We start from the raw sequence: 10,508 nt of genomic DNA, 5'->3' as shown, positions 1-10,508 counted from the left end.
AATTTATAATCGTGTTGTAGCAAACCACTTTCTGACCTTAATATTCAGCTCCTGTGTATATTTTTACTGATTGGCTCAAACTAACTTTATGCACAAAGTTTAATTTTTTCTTGGAGGAAATATTACCTCAACCCAGATGCTAGAACATTTTCCCTCGGTACTCCACACATAGACAGGGAGGTATCATTTTCCTAAGATTCATATTTTCTATCCCTTGGTATTCCAGAAAGTTTGATAAGTTTGACCTGGGCTGTGCTATGACCCAGGCTTCATAGAAGTATGTAATAGGGCAAATTTATTCAGAGGAGAAATCAGGTAGGGTTCTAACAGTAAATTCAGTAGAAGTCATTGTGAAATCATTGTGAAGCCTAGTCCCCAAGTCATTTGATCTGTAGACCTAAAAGGTAAAGAGGAACAACTCTAGGAAAAAACTAAAAAAAAAAAACAAAACGGAGAGATTCCATGATATTTGGAACACAATAGGATACAAATTCAGTAGCCATAATGAAAATATGGATATATTGGAGTTAATTCATTAATGTGCTCATCAAAATATGTCATTAAGATGGAGAAAGGGAAAACCATACAATAGAAGATATTTGGAATACATATAACTAGGAAAGATTCTTATACATAATGAGTCCTACTCTTATTACTCAATAAGAAAAAGATTAAATAATATATGGATAAAAACAGGAACAGGCACTCCATGAGCAGGAGAGCCAAACAACCAATTAATATGTGAAGAGTCATTAGAAGACTTTGAATAAAATCACAATGTGACTCTACTATATACCTATCAAATAACTAAAATAAAATTAAAAACAAAGACAATTCTAAGAGTCAGCAAAGGCAAGAATTTGGAATAACTGGAACTCTCCCTATACTATATTAAGGAGTATGAATTGACACATGCCCTTTGGAAAGTTGTGGGGCAATATCTATTAAATCTTAATAATATCTCAGCTAAACTTGTCCTAGGCATAATTGTAACAGAAATGCATATTTTTGCTAACAAAAAGCATATACAAGGAAGTTCTCAGTCACTCAGTCATGTCCAACTCTTTGTGATCCCCATGAAGTTTTGCCTCCAGGCTTGTCTATCTATGGGATTTTCCAGGCAAGAATGCTGGAGTGAGTTGTCATTTCTTTCTCCAGTACAAGGATGTACAGATCAGTATTACTCATTATTTTTCAAGTATTCATCAACAGTAAAGTCAACAATTATGTGGTAGTATAGTCACAAAGAAATACTACACAATAATGAAAATGAATAAATTACTTCAATGGAAACCTGATTACATTACACAAGTGTATAAAAAGAGACAAACACAAATGTTTGTTTCATGACACAAATATAAAATGTTCCAAGACAGGCCGAAGTAATTTCAGTGACTGAGGTCACAGTAGAAGTTTCCTTCTATGGAGGGAGAAATTGGGGGCTTCTTGGGTGCTTTGTGTGCTAGTCTTTCATCTGTTCTTTGATCTGGAAAACAGTATTAAGCTTTGCTCACTTTATAAAAAATAAATGAGATTTAAACTTGCGAGTTGCCCACTTTTATGTATATAAATATGTACTGTATGCTATAATTAATATTAATTAATATAAATATGCTATAATTTAATTAATAAAAATCATTCAAATGTATAAATAATGAATTAATAAGTGTTAAAAGAATCAAGGGTGTTTAACAATAATCTAGGCATATATACTTTAGCTAGTTTCTCATGGTAACCAAATCAGTATGCCTTGGCCATTCAGATGGTATTGGGTATCTTGGTCAACCTCACTTACACTGTTTTTCTATCCATGATCAGTTAATTGATCAGTCACAGTAGCAGTCTAGACCGCCAGTGAGTCATGTTTGTGAGTTAAGTCATTTAATATCTTTAAGACCTTACATTTCTTGTTTGTACAGTGAAAATGTGGACCAGATAAATAGCAGTTTTGATATAATGAAAATATAATGAATACAATCTGTATTTCTGCCTTTAAACTTTGGTCTGCAACTCTACATAGTTGTAAAAGTTAGGTAAACTTCCCATGTCTCACCTTCTTCATCTGTGACAGTTAATAATGGCTGTTCAACAGGTTTATTGGGTTGGGGATGCTGATGAGGAAAGTACAATCATTACATTTGACATACATTAGATACTCATTGAATGGTGACATCAAATACGTAGAGCATCTCGTTTCATAATTCTGAGCTCTGTTCCTACAATTCATTGTTCTTTTTCCTTTTAATTATTTTAAAAATCAGCAAAGTACTATATGTACATTTTTCAAAAAATATGCTTTGTTTTATTTTCAATTTTTTAAGATTTTTATTAAAATTATTTTTAGTAATTTTCTGGTGGAGTCTTTAGGGTTTTCTATGTAAAGGATCATGTCATCTGCAAACAGTGAGAGTTTTACTTCTTCTTTTCCAATTTGGATTCCTTTTATTTCTTTTTCTGCTCTGATTGCTGTGGCCAAAACTTCCAAAACTATGTTGAATAGTAATGGTGAAAGTGGGCACCCTTGTCTTGTTCCTGACTTTAGAGGAAATGCTTTCAATTTTTCACCATTGAGAATAATGTTTGCTGTGGGTTTGTCATATATAGCTTTTATTATGTTGAGGTATGTTCCTTCTATTCCTGCTTTCTGGAGAGTTTTTTTTATCATAAATGGATGTTGAATTTTGTCAAAGGCTTTCTCTGCATCTATTGAGATAATCATATGGTTTTTATTTTTCAATTTGTTAATGTGGTGTATAACATTGATTGATTTGCGGATATTGAAGAATCCTTGCATCCCTGGGATAAAGCCCACTTGGTCATGGTGTATGATCTTTTTAATGTGTTATTGGATTCTTATTGCTAGAATTTTGTTAAGGATTTTTGCATCTATGTTCATCAGTGATATTGGCCTGTAGTTTTCTTTTTTTGTGAGATCTTTGTCAGGTTTTGGTATTAGCCAAAGCTATCTTGAGAAAGAAGAATGGAACTGGAGGAATCAACCTACCTGACTTCAGGCTCTATTACAAAGCCACAGTTATCAAGACAGTATGGTACTGACACAAAGACAGAAATATTGATCAATGGAACAAAATAGAAAGCCCAGAGATAAATGCATGCACATATGGACACCTTATCTTTGACAAAGGAGGTAAGAATATACAATGGATTAAAGACAATCTCTTTAACAAGTGGTGCTGGGAAAACTGGTCAACCACTTGTAAAAGAATGAAACTAGAACACTTTCTAACACCTTACACAAAAATAAACTCAAAATGGATTAAAGATCTAAACGTAAGACCAGAAACTATAAAACTCCTAGAGGAGAACATAGGCAAAACACTCTCTGACACACATCACAGCAGGATCCACTATGACCCACCTCCCAGAATATTGGAAATAAAAGCAAAAATAAACAAATGGGACCTAATTAACCTTAAAAGCTTCTGCACAACAAAGGAAACTATTAGCAAGGTGAAAAGGCAGCCTTCAGAATGGGAGAAAATAATAGCAAATGAAGCAACGGACAAACAACTAATCTCAAAAATATACAAGCAACTCCTACAGCTCAACTCCAGAAAAATAAATGACCCAATCAAAAAATGGGCCAAAGAACTAAATAGACATTTCTCCAAAGAAGACATGCAGATGGCTAACAAACACATGAAAAGATGTTCAACATCACTCATTATCAGAGAAATGCAAATCGAAACCACTATGAAGTACCATTTCACGCCAGTCAGAATGGCTGCGATCCAAAAGTCTACAAGCAATAAATGTTGGAGAGGGTGTGGAGAAAAGGGAACTCTCTTACACTGTTGGTGGGAATGCAATCTAGTACAGCCACTATGGAGAACAGTGTGGAGATTCCTTAAAAAACTGGAAATAGAACTGCCTTATGATCCAGCAATCCCACTGCTCGGCATACACACTGAGGAAACCAGAAGGGAAAGAGACACATGTACCCCAATGTCCATCGCCGCACTGTTTATAATAGCCAGGACATGGAAGCAACCTAGATGCCCATAAGCAGATGAATGGATAAGAAAGCAGTGGTACATATACACAATGGAGTATTACTCAGCCATTAAAAAGAATACATTTGAATCAGTTCTAATGAGGTGGATGAAACTGGAGCCTAGTATACGGAGTGAAGTAAGCCAGAAAGAAAAACACCAATACAGTATACTAACACATATATATGGAATTTAGAAAGATGATAACAATAACCCTATGTATGAGACAGCAAAAGAGACACTGATGTATAGATCAGTCTTATGGTCTCTGTCGGAGAGGGAGAGGGAGGGGAGATTTGGGAGAATAGCATTGAAACATGTATAATATCATGTATGAAACGAGTCGCCAGTCCAGGTTCGATGCACGGTACTGGATGCTTGGGGCTGGTGCACTGGGACGACCCAGAGGGAGGGTAGGGGAGGGAGGAGGGAGGAGGGTTCAGGATGGGGAGCGCGGGTATTCCTGTTGCAGATTCATTTCGATATTTGGCAAAACTAATACAATATTGTAAAGTTTAAAAATAAAATAAAATTATTTTTAAGTTACAGAAATATGTAAGAATAAGAATAGTACAAAGAGCTCTGATATGCTTTACCCAAGCTTGCCTATTGCTAACATTTTGTCCCATTTGCTTTTACATTTCTCTCTCATTCTCCATCTATCTCTTTTGCTCTCTCTTTCATGGGATGCGTGTGTGTATTTCTCTTAAAAAATTTAGAGCAACTGCATAGATCGTGTCCATTAACCAATGAACATCTTCATATACATTTATTATAAATAAGTGCCGCGGCCAGGAGGACCAACCCCATGTCCAAGGAGCGGTGGCTGCACAGGCGCAGGAGGGCCTAGAGGAGCTATCCCACGTTGAAGGTCAAGAAGGGCGGTGATAAAGAGATACCCCTCGTCCAAGGTAAAGAGCAGTGGCTGCGCTTTGCTGGAGCAGCCATGAAGAGATATCCCACGCCCAAGGTAAGAGAAAACCACGTAAGATGGTAGGTGTTGCAAGAGGGCATTAGAGGGCAGACACACTGAAACCATACTCACAGGAAACTAGTCAATCTAATCACACTAGGACCACAGCCTTGTCTAACTCAATGAAACTAAGCCATGCCCATGGGGCAACCCAAGACGGGCGGGTCATGGTGGAGAGATCTGAAAGAATGTGGTCCACTGGAGAAGGGAATGGCAAACCACTTCAGTATTCTTGCCTTGAGAACCCCATGAACAGTATGAAAAGGCAAAATGATAGGATACTGAAAGAGGAACTCTCCAAGTCAGTAGGTGCCCAATATGCTACTGGAGATCAGTGGAGAAATAACTCCAGAAAGAACGAAGGGATGGAGCCAAAGCAAAAAGAATACCCAGTTGTGGATGTGACTGGTGATAGAAGCAAGGCCCAATGCTGTAAAGAGCAATATTGCATAGGAACCTGGAATGTCAGGTCCATGAATCAAGGCAAATTGGAAGTGGTCAAACAAGAGATGGCAAGAGTGAATGTCGACATTCTAGGAATCAGCGAACTAAAATGGACTGAAATAGGTGAATTTAACTCAGATGACCATTATAACTACTACTGTGGGCAGGAATCCCTCAGAAGAAATGGAGTAGCTATCATGGTCAACAAAAGAGTCCGAAGTGCAGTACTTGGATGCAATCTCAAAAACAACAGAATGATCTCTGTTCGTCTCCAAGGCAAACCATTCAATATCACAGTAATCCAATTCTATGCCCCAACCAGTAACGCTGAAGAAGCTGAAGTTGAACGGTTCTAGAAGACCTACAAGACCTTTTAGAACTAACACCCAAAAAAGATGTCCTTTTCATTACAGGGGACTGGAATGCAAAAGTAGGAAGTCAAGAAACACCTGGAGTAACAGGCAAATTTGGCCTTGGAATACGGAATGAAGCAGGGCAAAGACTAATACAGTTTTGCCAAGAAAATGCACTGGTCATAACAAACACCCTCTTAAACAACACAAGAGAAGACTCTACACATGAACATCACCAAGTGGTCAACACCGAAATCAGATTGATTATATTCTTTACAGCCAAAGATGGAGAAGCTCTATACAGTCAGCAAAAACAAGACCAGGAGCTGACTATGGCTCAGATCATGAACTCCTTATTACCAAATTGAGACATAAATTGAAGAAAGTAGGGAAAACCACTAGACCATTCAAATCACATCAGATCAGTCGCTCAGTCCTGTTCGACTCTTTGCAAGCCCATGAATCGCAGAACACCAGGCCTCCCTGTCCATCACCAACTCCCGGAGTTCACTCAAACTCACATCCATCGAGTCAGTGATGCCATCCAGCCATCTCATCCTCTGTCGTCCCCTTCTCCTCTTGCCCCCAATCCCTCCCAGTATCAGAGTCTTTTCCAATGAGTCAACTCTTCTCATGAGGTGGCCAAAGTACTGGAGCTTCAGCTTTAGCATCATTCCTTCCAAAGAAATCCCAAGGCTGATCTCCTTCAGAATGGACTGGTTGGATCTCCTTGCAGTCCAAGGGACTCTCAAGAGTCTTCTCCAACACCACAGTTCAAAAGCATCAATTCTTCGGCACTCAGCCTTCTTCACAGTCCAACTCTCATATCCATACCTGACCACAGGAAAAACCATAGCCTTGACTAGACAGACCTTTGTTGGCAAAGTACTGTCTCTGCTTTTGAATATGCTATCTAGGTTGGTCATAACTTTTCTTCCAAGGAGAAATCGTCTTTTAATTTCATGGCTGCAATCACCATCTGTAGTGATTTTGGAGCCCAGAAAAATAAAGTCTGACACTGTTTCCACTGTTTCCCCATCTATTTCCCGTGAAGTGATAGGACTGGATCCATGATTGGTTTAAAAATTGCAAGTGCTAAACATGAGAATTAAAACAGAGTGCTTGCCTTGTTACAACTGAGCAAATAGGTATGTATCTTTGGCAGTGATGTTGCCTAATCAAGAATTGATAACTCTTTAAAAGATATTTGCCTAGCAGGTGAAAAATTTTTGTTCTTCTATGAATCTTCACATCTCTATTGTCATTCCAATTCAACCTAAAGTTTTTCTTAGTATTTCTCCCTTATCTTTCAGATATTTAACAATGAATCATGTAAAAATTAATTGAATTAAAGGATCATATTAGAAGCTACACTACTGTCTAATTAAACAGTCTATTACAAATCAAAATGATACACATGTACTAGATCTCTGAATTCTACTGACTGTAGCTTTATTGAAAATAAACAAAAATATGCATAAATGTTACAATTTTGCTTAAAACCTGTTAGTTTATAGAGAGGTTTTCCCATCCAAAAATGTAAGAATGATTCAAATTATTAATTCTAATATTAGACATGTAGCTGCAACAAATTTGTAAACAGCTTTCAAATATATGAATTAGTGGTTAAACTTAGGATATAGTAAAAGGAGGCAATGATAAAGTTATTCTGTTGAATAATACTTAAATATTTTAACATATCTTATGGCAAAGTCTAAAGTACATGAGGGTGAGCTTATCCAAATGTCCAGAAATGGTTTCTTCAGTGTTGACTAAACTCACTTGTCTATTTGTTCTTCCTTCCTTCCTTATTTCTTTCATCCTTCCTTCCTTCCTTCCATAGGTCATTAAGTGAATTATGTAGGATGTTGATATATAAAATTTACTATTTTCATCATTTTTATAAATGCAAAGAAAAATTTGGGGGGACATAATTGCAATGAAATTCAATAACATAAAATTGCCATTGCAGCAGATGGAAAACAAAAGTAGAGAATAGGACCACTGAATATAAATTTAGACTGTTTTGTTGTCTTCACCAAGTAACTTCAGTTTTAAAATAGTTGTGTTTGTCTTTTGCACAAATGACATGTACCTAAATATATCCTAAAGAACTTTTTGATCAATGTTTTTGCATTATTCCAGTTATACTGTTGGCTTGGAGTAATTTGGAAAGGCCAAAGATGCAGACTTTATGATAAAAAGGAAAATATAAGATGTCTCTTAGGTGGATTTCAAGTGAATGCATAAAACATTGAATTTCAAAGGAACCACTCACTTCACTCAAACAAACTCACTTTTGAGATGAGGAAACCTTAGGCTTGGTGGTGAGAGTGGTGAATGAAATATAACTGAGAATCCTTTTCTATACAACAGCTTTCAATAAATTTAAAGTGCTGTCATTTTGTAGCAATCCTCCCAGTTATTCTGCATGGAGATCTCTACTAAAATGCACCCTTAGGACTGTATTTTGTCCCATGTGTAGGAAGACTAAGAAACAGATAATACTTTAATATGCTTAATGTGAAAACAAAGTTTTAAGTAACAGTTATAACTTAGGTGGAAGAGAGAGGGTTTTTTACAACCTATATCTTTTGTCTCAAACACTCTTTTGTTTTCTGTGGAAAAAAAAGAAAATCTACACATTATTAAAGATTCATTTCTAGTGCCAATCTTTCTACCTTCCCACAAAGCTTTCTTCTAGTCATCACTAAAATTTGTGCACATCTCTATTGTCATCCCTGTATGTTTTATATTTTATTTGTTTTTCTCCATTGCTGAACAGTAAACTACTTGTTCTAGTGACTAATAAGTTTGTGTCCCAAGCTTTTAGTACAGGTAGAGGCATATAAAAGGTTCTCAGAAAACGTGTGTTTAATAGATGGATGGTCAGGTGAAAGAATCAGTTATCTAAATATGCACTGTACTTTCTCTGATAATGGTATTTTAAAGTACAGATAAGATGCAAATGATGGAAATTTTATTTACACAAGCATCAAATGATGGTATTTATGAAGACTATTTTTGAGTCCCTTATATTACACCTATCCTATGATTAATTATGAGTAACTTACCCAAGATTTCCTCATTGATTTAGTTACAGATAGCTATGTAAATATCTATTTGAAAGGACTCTTTTCCACCTAGCAACTTGAACATTACCCCCTCCAAAAAGTTCCTTTCAAAAAGATGCCCATTAAGAGCACATTCTTTACAGAGTGACAAAACAGATGTATTTAGTTCATAAATACAAGTGATTTAATGTGTTTGATGTAGACAGTTTTATTTCAAAAGGGAAACAGTGAGAGGATAATACCTAATGGAAGAATTCTAGACTTTAATGATGAATCAGAGGAGCTGCACTGAGTCTCCCAAACTTTCTCAGCTTGTTTTGCCAGTGTACCTGTAGTCCACGCTATCATGTGCTTTCTAGACCTCCTTCAAGTGGAAAGATTTGTTCCTCAAGTCTATGGACTGACTGCTAGTTGTCAGTCTTTAACTATTCAGCCTCTTCTGAATTGCCTCAGATGAAGTGCACTGCCCCTTGTGAAACCACTTTTTTGGGCAGCCTGCATCAAATATCTGGTTGATATGGAGATGTTAAGTCCAGGCCTTTTGCTCCAACTCATGAAAACTCTGCATGCATGCATGCTATGTCACTTCAGTCATGTCTGACTCTTTGTGACCCCATGGACTTTAGCCCTCCAGGCTCCTCTGTCTATGGGCATCTCCAAGCAGTAATACTGGAGTGGGTTTCCATGCCCTCCTCCAGGGGATCTTCCTGACCTAGGGATCAGACCCAGGTCTCATTATGTTTCCTGAACCGGCAGACAAATTCTTGACCACTAATGCCACCTGGGAAGCCCAGGACATCCCAATTCAAAGATCACTCTAAGACCTTCAGAGACTACATTAAGTGCAACTTCTTCCCCTGTCCGTTTCTGCTTCTTTCCTTCCCCTTACCAGTGTTGATCCCAAAGGTATTCCTTATTATTTCCCAGGTACGTTAATCTTATCTCACAGTCAGCTTCCTGGAGAATCCAACCTATGAGGTCATCTATTCACTAGACAGACAAACAGCCTCAGATTTCCCAGAATAAGAGTGTAAACATCTCAAATGGTAAGAACTATGGGTCTCAAATTTCCTCTAATGTCAACCAAGCTGATGTTTTTTGTTTGCTTCTCAAATAGCAGTTAGCCCTTCTGTTATCAACCATACAATTATTAATATGTAAAAAAAGCAATGATACAAACTCCAATATTTAGGTATCACAGTGATCAGGATTCACAGGGTGCTTTCTAACCATATTCTGAAAATTAATTTGTTAATTTTATTACACTAAATTCAAGTCTACAAAAGGATAAAATCTTGCCTTTTTGATTAATTTATTTTTGTCCTACTTAATTTAAGAAAACTCAGCCATGTTTATAGGAATAGTTGAAATATGTAAATGAAAGAGAGCATCTGGCTTTGGTCAAAAGGAAATTTGACTGAGAAGAGATCATGCATATTCTTTAAGTATATGCTGGCATACAGACTGAACTATTCAGCCAAAGTTCCTGATGGACTTGGGTCAGTCTTAAGGGACGGAACCAAATAATGTAGGATATGAGACACACCTCAGAGAGTTAAAGATGTGCTCACTCAACATTAGGGACTTTAAATGGAAAAAAAGATAAACTGAGAAGTATATAAGTTGTTTTAATCTATTTCAAATACATTGT

Source organism: Bos taurus, chromosome 11 (genome assembly GCF_002263795.3).
Source record: "Bos taurus isolate L1 Dominette 01449 registration number 42190680 breed Hereford chromosome 11, ARS-UCD2.0, whole genome shotgun sequence".
Lineage (NCBI taxonomy): Eukaryota > Metazoa > Chordata > Mammalia > Artiodactyla > Bovidae > Bos > Bos taurus.
This window is presented reverse-complemented; position numbering follows the sequence as displayed.